This window comes from Arvicola amphibius, chromosome 5 (assembly GCF_903992535.2).
Source record: "Arvicola amphibius chromosome 5, mArvAmp1.2, whole genome shotgun sequence".
NCBI classification, from domain to species: Eukaryota; Metazoa; Chordata; class Mammalia; order Rodentia; family Cricetidae; genus Arvicola; species Arvicola amphibius.
Genome location: NC_052051.1, coordinates 150,627,722 through 150,649,268, shown reverse-complemented (window position 1 = coordinate 150,649,268; position 21,547 = coordinate 150,627,722). Strand labels below are relative to the sequence as shown.

The 21,547-nt window shown below is 40.0% G+C and overlaps 1 protein-coding gene across 3 annotated transcripts in view; it reads left to right on the top strand.

Annotated features, from left to right (window-relative positions):
* The window catches only part of C5H18orf25 (chromosome 5 C18orf25 homolog), a 67,811-nt gene that overhangs the window by 6,044 nt on the left and 40,220 nt on the right, over positions 1-21,547 (top strand). The gene's annotated exons all lie outside the window — the stretch shown is intronic.

Genomic DNA, 21,547 nt, shown 5'->3' with positions numbered 1-21,547 from the left:
TTGGCTTTATTTACACATTTACCTGGAATTTTTTCATAGTTATTAGATGAAGATTAATGAAAAGTAAGTCTTATCAGCAAATCCTACTTGGTGTGAATATGGGTGAATTTTACAAAGCAGTTAACTTAAAACCCCATTTACTGAATGCTGAAGTGCTGGTGGGAATGGGTACGCAGATAAAGAAATTGTTTCTAGCTAAGGAAATGATTCTAGTGAACCAGATGATTCCTAAGTCCCCTTCCTGCCTTAGAATGTGAGCAGAGGAAGTATACAGTAAGGGGCAGCACTCACAGCAATTGTAGGCCAAAGCTGTTCTTTTCCTCTCTGAGCCAGTCTTCAGTAGGGTGTTGAAAGCAGCATCTTCTTTAGAAACCCTAAGCTTTAAACAAGTGACTGGGTACCTTTTTAAATGTACGTACGGCCAGTTGTTGTGTAAATTGCATTTCTTCCTCCTGAATTCAGGTCTGTGTATTAATTAATTAGTTTGGGTGGTTGTTCAAAGAGCATCAATGGTAAACCTGTTAATATTTTTGGACTAGCTATATTAATTTGGGGGGGCAGTTTGAGACAAGGTTTTTCTGGTAACAGCCCTGAATTTCCTGGAACTCACTTCGTAGACCAGGCTGGCCTTGAACTCACAAAGATCCATCTTAGTTAAAGGCACGTGCCACTATGCCCACTGCTATATTGAAAAATTTAAAAATGATTTTATTCTTATTTTTGTTTATATGTATGTATTTATTTGTGTAAATGTGTGCCATCAGTTTGTGTTTGCACAGGACCAGAGGAAGGTGTTGGGTTTGCTGGAATTGAAGCTACAGGCAGTTGTAAAATTCCATGTGGGTGCTGGGGGCTGAACTGGGGTCCTGTGGAAGAACAGTCAACACTCTGAGCTGCGGAGCCATCCCTCCAGCCCTGGAGCCCTGGAGCAGCTGTTTCTAAGAATGTGTTTAGAATTGTGGTTAGTCTGTAAATTGAGTTTCTATTGGCATGGCTGACATTACAGAACTAAGATCACTAACATTAGAATTTTTTGTAAATGGAGTTGTCAGATTTTTAGAAACAACTTTATCTATCTATCTATCTATCTATCTATCTATCTATCCATCTATCTATCATCTATCTATCTATCTATCTATCTATCTATCTATCTATCTATCTATCTATCTATCTAATCTATCTAATGTATACAACATTCTGCCTCCATGTATGCCCACACGCCAGAAGAGGGCACCAGACCTCATTACAGATGGTTGTGAGCCACCATGTGGTTGCTGGTAATTGAACTCAGGACCTCGGGAAGAACAGCCATTGCTCTTAACCACTGAGCCATCTCTCCAGTCCCTAGAAATAACTTTTTATGATGTTTAGAGTCAGTATTTTGTTAGCTGCTTTATAATTAGATAAAGGTATTAGGGATAGGGAAGTTGGGTGTGGAGTATAAAACTCTAGGAGAACAAGGTTGTTTTCCTTTCTGTGTTAACAAAATCCTCATCTAGTTGATTTTAAAGTGTGTTTTCTGTCTGCTTTAGTTTTTTAAAAATACATTTTTTGTTGATATTTATTGAGCTCCACATTTTTCTCTGCTCCCCTCCCTGCCTTTCCCCTCCCCCCTTCAATTCTCCCCTAAGGTCCCCGTGCTCCCAATTTACTCAGGAGATCTTGTCTTTTTCTACTTTCTACTTCCCATGTAGATTAGATCTATGTAAGTCTCTCTTAGTGCCCCCATTGTTGTCTAAGTTCTCTGGGATTGTGGTTTGTAGGCTGGCTTTCTTTGCTTTATGTTTAAAAACCATGGGGCTGGAGAAATGGCTCAGTGGTTAAGAGCATTGCCTGCTCTTCCAAAGGTCCTGAGTTCAATTCCCAGCAACCACATGGTGGCTCACAACCGTCTGTAATGGGGTCTGGTGCCCTCTTCTGGCCTGCAGACATACACACAGAATATTGTATACATAATAAATAAATAAATAAATAAAACACCCATGAGTGACTTCATGTGATAATTGTCTTTCTGTGTCTGGGTTACCTCACTCAAAATAATGTTTTTAGCTCCATCCATTTTCCTGCAAAATTCAAGATGTCGTTATTTTTTTCTGCTGTGTAGTACTCCATTGTGTAAATGTACCAGATTTTCCTTATCCATTCTTCGGTCGAGGGGCATTTAGGTTGTTTCCAGGTTCTGACTATGACAAACAAAGCTGCTATGAACATATTTGAGCACATGTCCTTGTGGCCCGATTGAATATCCTTTGGATATATACCCAAAAGTGGTATTACTGGGTCTTGAGAAAGGTTGTTTCCTAATTTTCTGAGAAATCGCCACACTGACATCCAAAGGGGTTGTACCAGCTTGCATTCCCATCAGCAGTACAGAAGTGTTCCCTTTTCCCCACAACCTCTCCAGCATAAGTTGTCATCAGTGTTTTTGATCTTGGCCGTTCTTATAGGCCTAAGATGGAATCTCAGAGTTGTTTTGATTTGCATTTTTCTGATGACTAAGGATGTTGAACATTTCCTTAAGTGTCTTTCAGCCATTTTAGATTCCTCTGTTGAGAGTTCTCTGTTTAGGTCTGTGCTCCATTTTTTTTTATTGGATTATGTGATCTTTTGGTGTCCAATTTCTTGAGTTCTTTGTATATTTTGGAGATGAGACCTCTGTACAGGAGGTCCCATTTATTAATTGTTTGTCTCAGTGTCTGTGCTGCTGGGGTTCTATTTAGGAAGTGGTTCCCTGTGCCAACGTGTTCAAGTGTACTTCCCACTTTCTCCTCTATAAGGTTCAGTGTGGCTGGCTTTATGTTGAGGTGTCTGCCTTAGTTTTATCCTAGTATAGAAACTTTTTTTTTTGCCAAGTATTGTACGCACCTGTAATCCCATTACTTGGAAGATAGAAGTTTGAGAGTTTAAGGTCATCCTCAGCTGCTAGGTGAGTTTAAGTCAGCTTTGTGTTTGTAAGACCCTGCTCCCCTAACAAATAAAGGGGCTGTCAGGTGGCTCAGCAGATAGAGGCCCAGTCACGACACCTGACTGTCTGAGTTTGATCCCGGGGACTCACATGGTGAAAGGAGAGTGGACTCCTGCAAGTTGTCTTCTGACTGCCTGTGGGCATACGGATGCTGTGGTGCTCAAACCCTCATGCACAGCACAAAGTAAAAAGGTGTTTATTTTTTTAATGGTTGGGTGTTTTTGTTTTGTGTTATTTTCAGACAGGATCTCACCCCAAGCTGGCCTTGCCCTCGAGGCAGTCTTCTGCATCTGGGATACTAGAATACTGGAATGAATCACCATGTCCATCTGATAAAAAGATTTAATTTTTTTAATGAATTTGTGTGTGTGTGTGTGGTGTCTAACATAGCTCAGGATGAACTCTAACTATAGAACTGAAGCTCGTCTTGAATTTGTGATCTTCCAGCCTCTACTCCCAAGTGCTTGATTTATAGGCCTGCACTACCATTCCTAGGTGAGAGGCATATTCTTTTTATTTTTTTTTCTCAGGTGAAGTCTCACTATGTAGCCTTTGCTGACCTGGAACTTGCTTTGCAGCCTTCCTAGTGCTAAAAGGTGTCTGCCACCATGCCTTTAGTTTTTACTTTTTAAAAGAATTTTTAATTACTTTTTAAAAATGTATGTGTGCGTGAATGTAAGGTATGTAAGTGCAGTTGCTTGCGGTCAGAAGAGGTTGCTGCGTGCCCTAGAACTTGAGCTGGAGGTAATTGTGAGCTTCCTGGTAATAGGTGCTGGCACTGAACTCTGTGCAAGAGCCCTTAACCACTGTGCCATCTCTCCAACACCGAGACGCGTGTTCTTAAATCAACATTTAATCTTCAAGTATTGTTTGTTTTTCCCTGCTGCAAATACAGAACAACTTGCTATTAGCCTGAGGGCATGTATAGTAGATAGATTTTTGATAGCATTTTTTTCATTTTTCTTAGGGACCTGAGGCCCAGCATATGTGCTTATATGGTGACCCATCTTTTTGAGCCATCTTCTGGGAAAGCTAGAAAATGGCAAGAGCAAAAATCTTAAATCAAGAAATGTAAAGTTTGTGTCTTAAATACTTTTAATTTATGGTAATGGTGCTTTAGAATGAGTGCTTTAGGATTCCTCCTCAGCTGCAGTGCTTTTTGCAGTTGGTAACTTCCTTCGCCTCCTGCCTGATGCTGCTTTGTTCACAGTCCTGGTGGAGGGCCAGGTACATGCTAGAAGCGGTAGTATCTGCAGTATGAAGTGATTTGAGCAGCTAATATCACTCTTGGCCTGTTTATAGGCCTTGTATCAGTGGAGGAAAGGTTGACTGGCAGGCATGCAAAGTTGCCTTCGTGGTTGCAGTCTGACAGTTTATATTTCCAAGCTTGTTAGGGCAGATCCAGCATGTTACTGATAACTCCATTCAGCTTTATTAATTTTAGTGTTTCTTTTATGTACTCCAACCATTTAGCACTTACTTCCCAGTCACCTTCACCCTCACGGTAAGAAAGACCAACAACTGTTAATCACAGTGAAGGATAGTAAGTTTAATAATTTCTAGTGTCATATGGGAGCATTCAGGGTTCTTCATTATCTCATAAGCATATTGTTATTTAGACCAAGTGCCAAATGCAGTCTTCATACTTGTAGTAATCTCTAATTCCTCTCTTTTTCTTTACACATCATTTCTGAAGAAACTGAAACTTTCCGGTAGTCTGAATTTGTTAGTTCTATTCCTGCAATGGTGGTAAGCATGTTCTTCTGGCTTGTGTGTTGCTAACTGATGTCTTCTGTTTAGAAAGTAGATCTGGGGCCGGGCGGTGGTGGCGCACGCCTTTAATCCCAGCACTCGGGAGGCAGAGGCAGGCGGATCTCTGTGAGTTTGAGACCAGCCTGGTCTACAAGAGCTAGTTCCAGGACAGGCTCTAGAAACTACAGGGAAACCCTGTCTCGAAAAACCAAAAAAAAAAAAAAAAAAAAAAAGAAAGTAGATCTGGTTCAGTTTCTGTGATGTATAGTCTTTGTCAGTTTTTTTTTTTTCCCTTGGATGGCTAGGAGACTTTATAGTTAATGTTGAGTGCTTGCCTCAGGAGGCACATATTTTATTTTGTCTGTGATGTTAGCTGCTGTTGGTGGTCATTGTCCAGTTCCATTAATGAATTTCTTTTGTTTCATCATTTCCAGTTCGGAGTCTGTCTGTGTGTGGTGTGTTGTTTGTAACCTCTTTAATTTCTTCCCTCTGAGAGTTGGGGAAGGATGCATTGCTGTGGAGCAGAGAGCTCGTTGCAATTCTGTAGGTGTTTTAATTTCAGTTCTAATCTTTGCTTCCTGCACAGTTCACATTATCTGTGCTACATATTCTCATTTGAAAAACTAGCCTAAAATCCTTGCAAATAACTGAAAGTTGTTGGAAGACAAAGTTGTTGATGTGTTGGTACTTAAGAGTGTTTTTGTTACTGGGCTTCGTGACACATGCCTGTAATTCTAGCACTTGGGAGGTATAAGCAGAAAAATCAAGAGTTCAAGGCTAATCTGGGCTACACAGAGTCCTGACTTAAAAAACAAGTTTTTGAAGCAGTGTATTTGTTGTGACTATAGTCTGGGAAATTAGATAAGTCAGGTATTAATATTCTTAGATGATGGCTAGTGTTGCAATTCTCCACTTAAAACATTTCACAGCTGTCTGTACTATGTGCGTGCGTGCGTGCGTGTGTGTATGGGGATGTTGGAGATCAAACCTAGGTTTTGTGCATGTTGGGTAAATACTCTGCTTAATGAGCTACACCTCTAGGCCTTGCCATTCATTCATTCATTCGTTCATTCGTTCATTCATTCATTTATTCATTTATTGTGAATATTTAGCCTGCACGTAAGTATGTGCACTATGTGTTCTGGTGGAGGCCAGAAGAAGGTATAGAATTCCCTGGAATTAGAGGTTTGGGTTGTGGGCCACCACTCAGGTCCTGGCAGCAAAATCTGGGTCCTCTACAAGCAGCAAGTACTCCTAACCTCTGAGCCATCTCTTCAGCCCTAGTCCTTGGGTTTTTTTTTTTTTTTTAAAGACAGAATCTCTGAAGTTCAGGACGTACTTGAACTCAGTCCTGCTTGTGCCTTTTGTGTGTTGGAATTGCAGGTGTGTCATTGCCTGATTACAGTACTGCACCAAGAGCCACCTTGTCTTAACAATGGGTAAAATAACGTGTCTTTCACTTTTTTCCTGTGTTAGAGCTGGAACCCATCCTAGGCAGTTAGTTATTCTCTTCGTCATCAAAACTTTATACCTATCCTGTGAACCTAGCCTGTGAAATACATTAAATTTTTTTGTGGCAATCAGTTCCCAGAGCAGCAGGAAGGAAGCAGATGCACAGCACTGTTTGAAAGCCTTGCTTCATTCTAGTTTTGTCTCCATGTTTTCTGCTCTTGTTTCTTGTGATAAAAAGACTAAGTGAGCAAAGCCAGTAGTACAGGCCAGCCTGGTCCACATATCAAGTTCCAGTAGTACAGGCCAGCCTGGTCCACATATCAAGTTCCAGGGCTGTATAATGAGGCTTTGCCTAAAAAACAACAGAACTCCCAAACTAGAATCTGCAGACATCTTTACTTGACTTTTTTTTTTTTTTTTTTTAAAACCTGAGTACTTGATATGTGGACCAGGCTGGCCTTGCACTCAGATTCACTGGCCTCTACCTCTCAATGCTGGGATTAAAAGCATGAACCACCACACTAGATCGTTTTTATTATACATTTTAATAACCCAGACAAAGGGACTGCAGAAGTATAATCTTAATACCCACAACTTGTTCTTTTTCTGTTTTTTTTCTTTTCTTTTTTTCTTTTTCTGTTTTTTGAGACAGTCCTCTCTCTCTACATAGCCCTGGCTGCCCTGAACTCAACATGTAGACCAGGCAGGTCTTGAACTACAGATCTGCCTGCCTCTTCCTCTTAAGTGCTGGGATTAAAGGTATACACCACCATGCCTGGCCACAGCTTGTTCTTAAGAATCTTTTCCTTCTTTTTTTTCTTCTTTTTGGCTCTTGGTTCCAGCTGTTAGAGAAATGTATGTATAAGACAGAGGACAGTGTGGGAATCAGGTCTTTTCCTCCATCCTCTGGGCCCAAGAGATCAAACTTAGATTTCCAAGCTTGGCAATAGGTGTCTTCACCTGCTGAGCCATCTTGCCATTCCAAAGGTGTGTGTTTGTTTTTGTTTATGTTTTTATACCATTTCTTCAGTATAGTATTAAAGTATGCAAGGGATTAATTTTCCCCAATCAGTTAAGACAATAGTGGTTTTATGTTTTTACAAGAATGTTATTAAAAACAGTATTTACAGTCATAAAGTAGTATAGTATTTGTTTATAATAATAGTCTGTACTAATTGAGCCATAAATCTAGACAAGGGCATTACATACTGTTTACATATCCTGTAGCTGCTGTTTTGAAAAAGTAATTTATTTCTAAAGCCTTGTGTTTATAGGTAAAATCAGTGCTCAGAGAAAATAAGCCAGAATATTAAGATTCTATTTTAATACTTTAAAAAAGGTATTTTTAGAATATATTTTTATTTATATGTATGCGTGTTTGATGTTTGTCTGTGTGCACTCTGTGTGCACGTGTGCATGTGTATATGTATATGTGTGTATGTATGTATGTAGGTGCTTTGGAGGCCAGGAGAGGGCATGGGAACCCCTTGGGACTGGAGTTACATTAAGAGCTGCTTAATGTAGGTACTAGGGACTGAACCCACGTTCTCTGCCAGAGCAGCAAGTGCTCTTATCCACTGAGTTCCCTCTCCATACCCATCAGTACTTTTGTGTGTGCTCAAACAAGCTCACCTGTAGCCCAGGCTGGCCTTAAGCTCCTGATCTTTCTGCCTCTATAGATATGTCCCACCATGCCAAGTTTCTGTCTTGGTAATAGAACTCAGGGCATGTTAGGGAAGCACTCTCTACCAGCTGAGCCCTATCCCCAATTCTTGCCTCCGCCTCTTGAATATGCCCTGCCATGATGAACTGCATTAGTTTTCCATTTGTTTTATGTATTAAGAGTGTGAATGAGAGAAGTCATTTAGTGCATTTAATGAAAGCCTTTTGCTATGATCTTAATTTTTGTCATCCCCAAATTTTTATGTTGAAGTCTTAACCCCCAATGCTGATATTAGAAAGGTGAGGCCTCTGGGAAGTGATTAGGTCATGAGGGATCTGCTAGAATGAGTGGGATTAGTGCCTTTATAAAGAGGCCAGAGAAAGATTAGATGAGATCAGGAGTGTTTAGACTAGATTGGCTATGGGCATTGGAGAAGTGCAGATTGCTTGCCCCTTCCACCATGTGAAGATTCAGTGAGGAGGAGCATTTTGTGAGCCAGGAAGCAGACCCTTGCTAGATATCAGATCTGCCAGAATTATCAGAACCTTGATACTGGGCTTTCTAGCTGCTATAACTGGGAGAAATGCTCTGCTGTTTAAGCCATCTAGTCTGATATATTATAGAGATGGCCTGAATGTACTAAGGAAACCTTCAAGAAATATTTAAAGAAAACTCTGTTGTGTGTGTATGTATGTGTTCATACGCATGTGTGTACATGTGGGGTGTGTGTGCCTGTGATCATGTGTACTCCAGTCCGATGGTATGCTTGTGGAGGTCAGGATAGCTTTGTGGAGTTGGGGTCTGGGGATTGAACTCCGATGGTCAGGTTTGTGTAGTAAGCACCTTTGCTTACTGAGCCATCCCGCCTGCCTAAGGAAACTTTTAAGAATAAATTTAAATTGGACTGGAAATTTAAGAAGGAACCAACTTTAGAAAGAACTAGCTTTAAGCCAGGTAGTGGTGGCCCATACCTTAGATTCCACTTGAGTGGGGGTGGGCAGAGGCAGGTGGAGCTCTGAATTTAAGGTCAGCCTGCTTTACAGAGCAAGTTCCAGGACAACCAAGGCTGCACAGAGAAACCCTGTCTTGAAATACAAAAGAATAAAACAAAGAAAGAGCTAGTTTTAGGCTAGCAAAGTTTAAAACACTACATCATAAAAGATTTTGGAGCCTCCTGAATGAATTCAATGTTGAAAATAAGATTTCAGCAATCCATGTTTGTGAGCCATTAGAAAACCTTATTTTTTTTTATTACTTTTCTTGCTGTATAGTGCTGGGGATTGAATACAAGACTTTGTACATACCATCTAAATATTCTACCAATAAGCCATATTCCCAGCTCTTTAGATTTTATTTAATTTTTTTTCTTACATTGTCTGTCTGTGTCTGTCAATCTGTGAAAGCATGCCATAACACTAATGTGGAGGTCAAAGGACAGTTTGGGAGTCAGTTCTCCCCTTTTACCTTGTGGAATCTGGGTATGAAACTCAGATTGTCTGACTCAGTGGCAGGCAACTTTACCCTATCTTACTGGCTCTTAAATTTTATTTTATTTGGAAACATATAGAGAAACTGTAGGTCTGGGTAAATGTTGTATACACAACTTTTTTCTGGGAAGATGCTCCTCACACATCTACTCACCCCAGATAGAGAATCCATGACAGAACAAAGTATGGATACCACCAAAGTACAACTTAGTGAATCATGAATTTTATTGGTGTCGCTTACAGGAATATAGAGAATGGTTACTTAAAGAAGCAGAAGTAACTGGTTGGTGGTGGCACATGCCTTTAATCCCAGCACCCAGGAGTCAGAGGCAAGAGGATCTGTGAGTTTGAGGCCAGCTTGGTCTATAGAGTAAGTTCGAGGACAGCCAGGGCTACACAGAGAAATCCTGTATTGAAAAACAAACAAACAAACAAACAAACCAAAAAAAAAAAAAAGACAGAAAGAAAGAAAACAAGCAGAAATTACTCAAAGATAGCTGCATCACCAAAGCTCATCTAACATAAAAGCTGGGAACCTGGAGCACACTGCACAGCCTGCAAGCAGCTCAGCAGGCTGCACAGTGTCCTTTCCACTTGCCTCAGGTGTCCTAAACCTCTTCCAGGCAGTGAAGCTGGTTTCTGCTTCCTCCAGGCAGTTGATCTGGTCTCAGCTTTTACTGCTTATTCTGGCAAGGAGGGACTAGGGAATCTGATTGGTTTTAGGGACTTCCTGAAGCTATTTTGAGTTGCTGCTTAAGGTGCTTCCCTGCAGGATGAAATGTTTCAATCTCAGAGGAAACTGTTACAAAACAAAAAAGAGCAGTCAGTCCTCTTTAGTCTTTTAAGTATATCTACTATACTTAGGTGAAGTGTAGATGTTTTCTTACACAAAAGATATGTTCTGTATTTGTGGACATCCATATTCTAAATAGCGACCTTCAAATAAGTTAGGAAAGCTTATTTTGTGTGTGTGCTGGGTATTTTGCCTGTATGTTTGTACACTGCATGTTTATGTGCTCTAGAACAGGAGTTTGTATCCCCTGGAATTAGTAACAGATAGTTTTCAGCTGCCATGCAGATTCTGGGAATCGAACCTGGGTCCTCTGAAAGAGCAACTAGTGCTCTTAACTGCTGAGCCATCTCCTCAGCCTTTGGGAAATGTACTTTTGGCAATTTGTTAGGTTCTCCCCCCCCCCCGCCCGTGTGTGTGTGTGTGTGTGTGTGTGTGTGTAGGTGTAGGGGTTGAGAATTTATACAAAATAACCCTTGGCTTACTTATTTATTTTAAGACAGGATCTTGTTTTAAAACTCTGGCTGGCCTTAAACGTCTCATCTTCCTGCTTTAGTTTAATAAAGGAGTCTGTGGCTGAAGGAAGTTTCATTCTAAAGAACTCTGTTTTAAGCCTTGTAGAATGTAGTTGTGTATTTGTCATCTTCAGGGAAAGTTGATGTAGAAGTCTTGTGAGTTGAAGGCCAGCCTGAATAATTGAACCAAACTCTATCTCAAAATAAAATTAAAAAGGGATTGGGAACATAGTCCAGTGGTACAGCTCTTGCCTAGCATGCATGAGTGAGTCTTTGTTTCAGTCCTCAGTAATATAAAAACTTTTATTAATTTCATTTGAAGCAGAGTTGGGTTAATTAAACATTTTTTTTCTTTCCTTTTTTCACTATGTAGCCCTAGCTGGCCTGGAACTTGATATGTATGTAGACCAGGCTGGCCTGGAACTAAGTGGATCCATTTCTACCTCTGCCTCTGGAGTTCTGGAGTTTGTATCCCCTGGAATTAGTTACAGATAGTGTGTGCCACCATGCTTTGCTCTATTATGACTGTTTTAACACTGATCCTACCCCAGAAGGTTACGAGTAAGGGAAGCACTGAGCAAGAAGACAGATACACTCAGGGTGTGTTGAGTGTGGGCTTCTCATAGAAGAGTAGCCTTATTTTTGAGACAGGGTTTATTATAGGTATGCCCTAACATATTCCGTTTATGTGGTGCTGGACATCAAACCCGGAGCTTTGTGTATGGGATGCAAGCACTATACCAAGTGAGCTCCAGCCCTAGCCTGATCCCAAAATTCTTGTCTTTAAAATTGCAGTCTAATTCATCTTTTATAGAAGTCTAGATGTTTAGAATGCTTGTGTTTGGTTACAGGAGGGTGCTAGTGAATGAAGCAGGGTAGAAATTCAGAAAGTATTCTAAATATATCTTTCTAAATATATCTTGGCCATTGACCTACATATTCTTTTCTTAGAAATGAGTATTTATTTCAGGTTAGCTATGATCAGTAATAAGAATTAATAAATGGATCTCAAAACCTAAATGGAGTTATTTAAAGATAGTTGTCAGTGTAGGTGCATTTTGTATTTTATGTGGTGGACATCAAATCTAAGATAATCATGCTCTTCTACAGGGAATCTACTACATTTGAAGCCCCATATTACAACTTTTTAGAAAGCATAAAAATAAGGAACAATGTATCATCATTTTAAATAGAAAAAGTGTGTGTGGTGTATCTCTAATTCCAGCACACTAGGAAGGTAGAGGCGGAAAGACTAATAGTTGAAACTAACCTTTAGTCAAGGCCAGTCTGGGATACATACAACTCTGTCTCAAAATGAGCCCTTAAATCCAAACCAGCAACAAATTGTCAAAAACTAGCTGTGAATTTGTGATCCATTTGCTATAACTTTCACAGTGTTGGGGTTTATAAAGACTTGTGCCACCCTGGCTTGGAAGTATCTTGAATATTGGTTCCATTTTCTGTATGCTTGCAGGACTTTTCAGAGAATTTGTTTTTCTTTATTTATGAATTTACCAGTTTTGTAGAGGAAGTGGATACATGGTAGTCCTCACATATTATTCTAGAATTGGAACTCACAGTACTAATCTTTTTAAAAAGTTTTTAAAATGCCATCAAGATGTCTACCATACTATACAGTTTACCATTCTAAACATTAAAAAATATATGAGTATTGATATTATATATCTGATCTCTACTTTTCAATTAAAATTTTTATTTAGTTTGTATGTGTTGGGACATGAACTTGTGAAAGTCAACGGAAAATTTGCTGGAGTTGGTCCTGGGGCTCAAACTCAGGAAGTTTGGTAGCAGGCTCATTTCATCTCACCAGTTCATGCATTTCTGTGATGTCAGGCTCTGGGTATTAAGTAGGGTTTTTTTTGTTTGTTTGTTTGTTTGTTTTTCGAGACAGGGTTTCACTATAGTTTTTTAGAGCCTGTCCTGGAACTAGCTCTTGTAGACCAGGCTGGCCTCGAACTCGCAGAGATCCGCCTGCCTCTGCCTCCCGAGTGCTGGGATTAAAGGCGTGCGCCACCACCGCCCGGCTTAAGTAGGTTTTTGTTGGTGCTGCTGTTTTGTTTGTTTGTTTTTTGGTCTATTTCGATTTTTATCTTTTTTGCCTTCTCCCTCTTTTTTTATTTTTCTTCCCTTATACAGGTTTAAAGAAACTGTAGAATAGTTCTTTGGGAGTTTGAATATGTTTGTAATTTGATTTGATATTCTGTGAATTGATTCTGTTTCTGTGTGAACCCAGAGCCTCACACATTGGTGGTAAGAACTCTATCACTGAGCTACATTTCCAGTTTTGTTTAAAGATGGTGTCTTATTTGTAGCCTGGTCTTCAGTGTTTGGTCCTCCTTTCCAGCCTCCCGGCACAGGGATTATAGGCCCATGTTACCATGCCTGGTTTCCTTTGTATGTTTTTATTTTTTTAAATATTTCAATTATATATTTATCCATTTATTTATTTATTTATTTATTTATTTAACAATATTTTGTCTGTGTGTATGCCTCCAGGCCAGAAGAGGGCACCAGACCCCATTATAGATGGTTGTGAGCCACCATGTGGTTGCTAGGAATTGAACTCAGGACCTTTGGAAGAGCAGGCAATGCTCTTAACCTCTGAGCCATCTCTCCAGCCCCTTTGTATGTTTTTAAATTCTCCTGTTAGAAGTTCCTACTTGGTTAAACTTGGGTAGTGAAAACCCTAAGTTGGCAATCTTTTGCTTGCCTTTTCAGGATTTCTTGACCACGTATAGATATACATTTGAATTCTTATGTAGTAGTTTGAAGAATACCCCCTCCCCCATATGCATTTGTATTTGTATATGTATTATGTATTTGAATGCTTAGTCATCAGGGAGCGAGTGGCACTGTTGAGAGGAGGTGTGGCCTTGTTTGAGGAAGTGTGTCGCTGGGTTGAGCAGTGTCATTTTTGCTGCCATGTTCCCTGCCATGATAATAATGGACTAAACCTCTGAAACTGTAAGCAGACCTGCAATTGAATTATTTTATGAGATGCCCTTGGTACTGGAATCTCTTCACTTCAGTAGAACAATGACTGAGCTATCTAGACAAGCAGGAGTCAGGCAGTGGCATCTAATTCTCTGGATACTGATCTCCCTGTCTCTGCCTGGAAGCTTCCTGGTAGACCTGTTGGCTATTGTTTCTACCTGGCTCTTTTAGCTAACGGTAGAAACCACTGTGATGGTCCCAGCTCAATAGTATCACGTCTGACTATACCACTTTGCCCTGCACTAAGGCAGCTTTCCTTCAGAGTTTCAGCTTTCTTTTTAATGTGTGTGTGTGTGTGTGTGTGTGTGTGTGTTGCTGAGATTATAGGTGTGCACTACTACTCCCAGCTTTTAAAACTGTTATTTTCTTTGTGTGTGTGTGTTTTTAACTTGAAAATTCATAGAATATATTCTGATCATGGTTTCCTCTCCCCATCTCCTCCCAGATCCTCCCCACCTATCCAACCCCACACCTTCTTTCTCTGTATAAAACAGAGCCAAAATGAAAACAACAACAAAACAGACAAACAAAAAAGCAGAATTTTTTAAAAAAGAAAATACACAAGAAACTCAGACACACAAAAGAAAAAAACAAAAACCATAATATACAAACAAAAGACCTATAAGATTTATTTAAAAAAAGCTGAAACAAAGCAATTTGAGACAGAAAATCTACAAAAACACCATTTTGTTTGTTTGTGTTGGCTATCTACTGCTGGGCCTGGAGCCTACCCTTAAATGTGGTTTATATGCCCAGTGGACTCCGTTGGAGAAAACTGATATTTTTCATCCCAAGCAGTTATCAGTTGGAGATAGATTATTGATTAGAGATGGGAGTTTGTATCTACTTCTCCTTAGCACTGGGACCCTGTCTGGCATGAGCCTGTTCAGGCCCTACGCATGCTGCCATAGTCTCTGTGAGTTCGTCTTTGCGTTTGGAAGATACCCCTTCTGTACAGCTCCTTGAACCCTGAGGAGAGGAGTTTGATGAAGACCTTTCTTCATTTAAGACTGAGTGTAACAAAGTCTCCCACTCTCTGCATGGCAAGAGGAAACTTCTCTGATGATGTCTGAGCAAAACACTGATCTATAGATATATCAGAATATCATTAGGAACCATTTTATTGTTGTGTTATTTAGCAGGACAATAGTATTTGTGTTTCTCCTAGACCCGTGTTTTGTCTAATCTCAAGTTCTTGGCCATCTAAGCAGTGTCAGGTATGGGCTCCATCTCGTGGAGTGGGCCTTAAATCTAACCAAATAGTGGTTGATTATTACCACAGCGTTTTGTGCCGCTGTTGTACCAGAGTATCCTGTAGGCAGGGCATCACTGGTACTCTGCTGTTCCCTTTATTTTCTACCACCTTCTGTGTTTGCCTCCCTCCCTCTCCAGAAAGAGTCCCTCTTCCTGTTTCCCTAATCAGACCGTTTGTACCCTGCTATTCCCCTCTAATTGTTCCTTAGTCCTGGCAGTGGGCAGTGGGCCCATTTTACTTGCCTGGTTTCTGCAGTTGCATTAAGCTATGTGCTTATATATGAAGATTTGAAGCAAGGATTTTCCAGTGAGAGATAACATGTGATGTTTGTCTTTCTGGGTCTGTGTTTTCTTACTCAATATGACTTTAAAAAAAATTCCATTCATTTATTTGCAAAGTTCATGGTTTCATTTTTCTTTACAGCTAAATAGTATTCCTTAGTGCACATATACCACACTTTATTATCTATGTGTTGGTTGGGAGACATTTAGGTTTTTTCCATTTCCTAGGGAGCAGTAATGAACATAGCTGAGCAAGTATCTGGAGTAGGATGTTGAACCCTTTTTTAAAATTTTAAGCTTTTTTGTGGTTGCTTTTGTCAGCATCATCTGTTTTAGTTACCTTTGTGTTGCAGTGATAAAGTATTGTAAATGGAGACTGCACTTTATAAAGTTTCCCGGCCGCCTAGACCCAGATAATAACACAGAAACTGTATTAATTACAACACTGCTTGGCCAATGACTCAGGCGTATTTCCAGCTAGCTCTTACATCTTGAATTAACCCGTTTCTATTAATCTGTGTATCACTATGAGGCTGTGACCTACTGGTAAGGTTCTGGCATCTGTCTCCTTTGGTAGCTACATGGCGGCTCTCTGACTCCACCTATTCTCTATGATTCTGTTCGTTTTTCCTGCCTGGCTTTACTCTGCTAAGCTATTGGCCGAAACAGCTTTATTCATTAGCCAGTAAAAGCAATGCATATACAGAAGGACATCCCACATCAAAATACCATGACCTATTTTGGTTGTTCTGAACCCACATGATAAGAAAACAACTAGCAACAAGGAGTTGATAAAACCATGCATAGCAGTGCTGGAGAGCTGTTGATTCAGTAGTTAACATCACTTGCTGTTCTTGCTCATTACTGCATTCAGCTCCTAGCATTCACATCAGGTGGCCCTCTGTCTTTTAAGAGGACCTGCATACATGGTATGCACATAAACTCACACAGATGAATATACATATACACACATAAACAATAACATCTTGAAACAAATACAACACCTGAATAATCATATTGCTCAGCATGGTTGACAGAAGGAGAGACTTTCAGGGTTTCTTTTTTCTTGTGTGTGTGTGTGTGTGTGTGTGTGTGTGTGTGTGTGTGTGCGCGCGCGCGTGTACATGTGTGCGTACATGCGAGCATGCGCACGTGTATGTATGTGTACGCGTGAATTCAGGTATATATGCCATGTTGCACAGATGGAAGTCAGAGGACAACTTTTAGGGGTTTCTTCTTTCCATTTGTGGTTCCAGGGATGAAACTCGGGTTATTTGGCGTGCTTGACAAGTGCTTTTACCTATAGAGCCAAGTGTTCAAGGTTTCATTCTCATTCAGTTTTGTCTGTCCTACAGGATTGGCTGTCAATTATCTCAAAGCATTGGGTGGGTCAGCATTGTTTTGTTAGTACATCTGTCTATGTGTGTATGTATATATGTGTGTGTGTGTGTGTGTGTGTGTGTATGTATGTATCCTGTCTGTAGTTTATCTATTGTCTGTGCATTCACATAGGTACTCATGTATATATGTGAGTGCACATGTGCCACAGTGTGCACATGGTCAGAGGACAACTTGCAGCAGTTGGTTTTCTCTTTCAAATATGGGTCCTGGGGGCTGGAGAAATGGCTCAGAGGTTAAGAGCATTGCCTGCTCTTCCAAAGGTCCTGAGTTCAATTCCCAGCAACCACATGGTGGCTCACAACCATCTGTAATGAGGTCTGGTGCCCTCTTCTGGCCTGCAGACATACACACAGACAGAATATTGTATACACAACAAACAAACAAACAAACAAACAAACAAACATGGGTCCTGGGAGTTGAACTCTGGTATTTTGGGCTTGGTTGTAAGTGCCTTTACCCACTGAGATAGATGACTGACTTCTGGTACTTGAATTTCTTTAGAAACTGACAGGCCACAGATCCAAAATTTGAAAAGGATAATACAGAGCAAAATTAAGAGTATATGATAGCCCCAGCTTTCAAAATTATTTTATTTCTAAAAACCCAAGCTTCAAAGCAGCCAGTTAAATAAATGACCAAAGAAACTGGGGTGAGACTAATAAACATGGCCCTTTATCATGTATAATTGGGTCTCAGCTTCCCCAAAGAAATTTGTTGAAGTATAGCATGCAGTGTTAACAGTATCACAGACTTCTTGTTTAGCCAATTAATAATAAAAATATTCTATTGTTCAGAACTATTCTGGCAAGCAAATTTAATGGGTGCTTCTGTGCAGCAGTACTACCCTTGGTAGTGCAGTTTGAAGGATTTCTGAAGTAGCAAATGGGGTTCTTACTAGTTCTTTGTTAGTGGCTGATTACACCATACCAAAAATTCTGGAGTCTCATGTTCTACCAGATAACTCACTTGACCCAATGCTATATACATGACTGTCTCAGTGATTGGATCTTCTATTCCCTGACAGAAAAGTGAAGTATCCTATGAAAGAACACAGGAGCCAGTTGTGGTGTTGCCTTTGGTCCTACATTCAGGAGGCAGAGGCAGGTGAATCTCTTGTGTTTGAGGCCATTCTGGTATACATAGTAAGTTTTAAGCCAGCCAAGATTACATAGAGAAATCCTGTCTTAAAAGAGAGAAAAGTGAAGTTGAGGTGCTATATAGAAAATTTGTATTTATTTATGTTTATTTTTAAGTGTATACACAGGGTATAACACCTGCAGAAGTTAGAAGAGGGCGTCAGATCCCCTATCTTACTTAGAGGATGTTGTGGGTGATGTGGAACTAAACTCTAGTCCTTTGAAAGAGCAGCAAGTACTCTTAACCCTGAGCCATCTTTCCAGTCCCTTGTCTTTTGTGATGATCTTTTATGTAACCCCAGCCTGACCTCCAAAACTCATCCTCCCTCGGCCTCTTGAGTATTGGGATTACATGTTGGGATTACAGGCATGAGCTACCACAGCGGGCAGGATTTTAGAAATGAATAGGTGAATGAATGTATAAATGAATGGATGAGCTGATGAGCATCAAAGAATAGTCAGTTTTGCCTGGTCATAGGGAGAACAGACAGGGATGAGATCTTAACAGCCACACAGGAGAAGCCTGCCTTTAATTTGGAAGGAAGAACATGGATGAGATGGTTCTAACAAATGATGGTGCATATTTGTACATTGTAAACATTAAATCCCGGAAGGTTAATGTTTTTTATCCCATTTAAATGATATAAATCCCACTGGATACCTTTTTAAAAACATCTTTTTTAAAAATCACATTTATTTGTGTGTGTGTGTGTGTGTGTGTGTGTGTGTGTGTGTGTGTGTGTCTGTGTGCCCATGTAGTAGTGTGTATGTGTAGGTCAGAGACACATTATAGGAGTCAGTTCTCTCCTTCCAGCACGTGAGTCTTGGCATCGAACCCAGGTTGTCAGGCTTTGCTAAGTGCATTTCCTTTCCAAGCCGTCTCTTTGGTCCTAACCCTTTTAAATTTAAACATTTATTAACTTGACATGTCTGTGTGCATGCATGTGCGTGCGTGTGTGTGTGTGTGCGCGTGCTTGCGTGCGTGCGTGCGTGTGTGTGTGTGTGTGTATGTGAGCACAGGCATGCGTGCATATGGAGGTCAGAGGGCAAGGAGTTCTACCTACCATGTGGATCCCAGAAATCAAATTCAGGTTGTCAGGCTTAGCGGCAGGTGCCTTTATCTGTGGAACCATCTTGCCAGCTCTAGCTTCACATGTTAAGAAAAATCATTTTCTACTTCTAGCGCAGGTCACCTCACCTTGCAGGATGAGAGCAGAGTAGATGCAGGCAAACATGGAGATAAGCCATGGGGGACAGTGGGATGGTGCTGGGGAAACTGCCATTGCTGGGTGATGTGCTAGTTAATCAATAGATGGATGAGGCCCTCATCTGATGCAGCTTTAGTTTTTTTTAGAAGACCATACACCTTGGCAGCACTGAAGGAAGAGGCAATAAATTATTTTCAGTCTGATGATGCTATATTGTAATACTTTGAAAAGGTCTAGTGCTTCCTTCTTTCAAAAGAAGGCTTTGTGTTTACTTGATAATTAACATTACCTTCATTTTAGTATATTTTAGATATTTTACTTTAAAGAAAAAAATCTTTATTTTAGAGTGTATGAATGAATTCTCAACAGAGAATCAGTTGAGATTCTCTTGCTCTTTCAAGTCTCATATAGCTCTAGCCAGCATTGATCTTGTTACGTAGTCAAGGATGCTCTTGAATTTTTGTTCCTCCTACAATCACCTCCTGATTAGAGTTACACACATACTTAGCCATGCCTTGTTTGTGTAGTGTTTGGGTTTGAACCCAGGACTTTTACAAACGTGAAGCCCACCAACTCCCACCTAAGCTTTCCACAAACTTATTTATTTATTTATTTGAGGGTGGGGTATATACATGTGATACAGTGTGTATGTAGTGATCAAAGGACAGCTTATAGGCGTCTTTTCCACCCTATGGATCCCAGGGACTGAATCAGGCCATAGGCTAGGTGGCAAGTGCCTTTATGTTACCTATTAAGCCATCTTGCCAGTCCCAACTCTTGCTGCTTTTATTTTTATCAGAAAAATTTGGCTTATTATTTTTTTAGTTCAAGAGTTTTTAATATAGACATACAAATATTTCATGTTGTTAGCATACTTTGATTTGTGATATTTTTTGTTTATTGATTTAACCTATACTCCCTATGTTGGCTTTCAGGAGTATTACATTTCTTTTAGAACTGTAAAATATCTATGCTTATTTTCATTTAGTTAAAAAATTAGTCATATTATGAATATGTTTATGAAGTAGTACATACAAGAGTGTTTCAAATCAGTAAATGCTCTAGTAAGAATATTTTAGTATTCTTGTTTGTTAAGTTCGTTAAGGAAACTATCACAATGCCCATTTTATTGGAGAGCAGAGCTATGCAAAGCAAAAAACATAAAATACCATGTTTGTATTAATTAAAAATGGTGTTTCAAATGTAAGAGCAATAAATGGATTTTTCTGACATTTTCTGGTTTCCGTCATAAAATGAACTGATGCTTGGTAGACTAGAGTGATGGAGGTGCTGTACTACACTTCACTAGCGCACCATCCTGGTGAACGGATGTTTGCACCCGTGGCCTATGGGGCATAATGCTCCTTGCCTTCTGTATTCTCTGTACAAGATGAGGGAGTGGCTTGCCTTGCTCCTTCTTACTATGTTCTTCATTGATTAATGAAATTTTCCATGTAAAAGGTTACAGAGTGGTAGTTAAAGATTATGTTCTGCTCATGATTGATTAGAGTTGTGTCCTTTATGGTAGTGGTTAGAATATTGGGTACTAAATTTAGCAAATAAAGGTGTAAAATGTGCACGGAGTTTTTCTTAAACCTGAACCTAGTCAGAAGATTCCCTGGGTTCACAAAGTAACTGAACTGTATTGTAGTGGCTATTGTTTTTGAAGTAAAACATCTGACATGAGTCATCACTTAGATGGGCTGAGGGAGCAGCAGAATCTGGCCTTTGAGACAGGCTCTCAGTATGTAATCTAGGTTGATGTCCAACTCTCAGTCCAAAGTCAGCCTTGCAAGTGCCACATTACACAGGTATGCTACCATGCCCAGCTGGCCTTGTCTCTTAATCCTCCTTTGGCACAGCTTCTATTGAGGGGAATGCAGACAGGTTTGATGCATAATTATACTTTGGTTGTTCATTTTGATTTTTTCTTTTCTTTCCTTTCCTCCTTCTCTTCCTCTTCCTCCTCTTCCTCTTCCTCCTCCTCCTTTTTTTTTTTTTTTTTTTTTTAAAGGAAACGGTGAAGAGATAGCTCTTTCAGAACCTATGTTAAAAATTCAGGTGCAGGAGTGGCAAAGACAGGCTTCCCTACAACTCAGTGACCAGCCAGCATAGTGGAATTGGCCATCTCTAGGCCACTGAAGGATCCTGTCTCACAAACAGGTGGATGGCTTTTGAGGAATGACACAGGAGACTTTTTCATCTATCCCTCACATGCACCTGCACACATACATGCATAAAAATGCATCACCAACCCCTTAACAATTCATACATGTACATAGATAGTTCTCCTTTTCCTTTGGGGAATTGAGTATAAAACTATCATTTTAATTATAATGATTCTCAGGCTACTGCTGTATTTAGTCGTACTGGAGCATTAAACATGTTAGGCAAACACTCTGCTATTAAACTACATCCCAGCCCTTCCTCCTCAAAAATTATTTTATATGTGTAGCAGTATTTGCCTGCATGTATATATGTACAGGGGTGTCTGATCCCCTGGAACTGGAGTTATAGAAAGGAGCATCTGTGTAGGTTCTGGGAACCAAACCAGGGTATGCTGCAAGAACAGGAAATACTCTTAACCTCTGAGCCATCGATCTTTCTGCCCCTTTTGTTTTAATTTT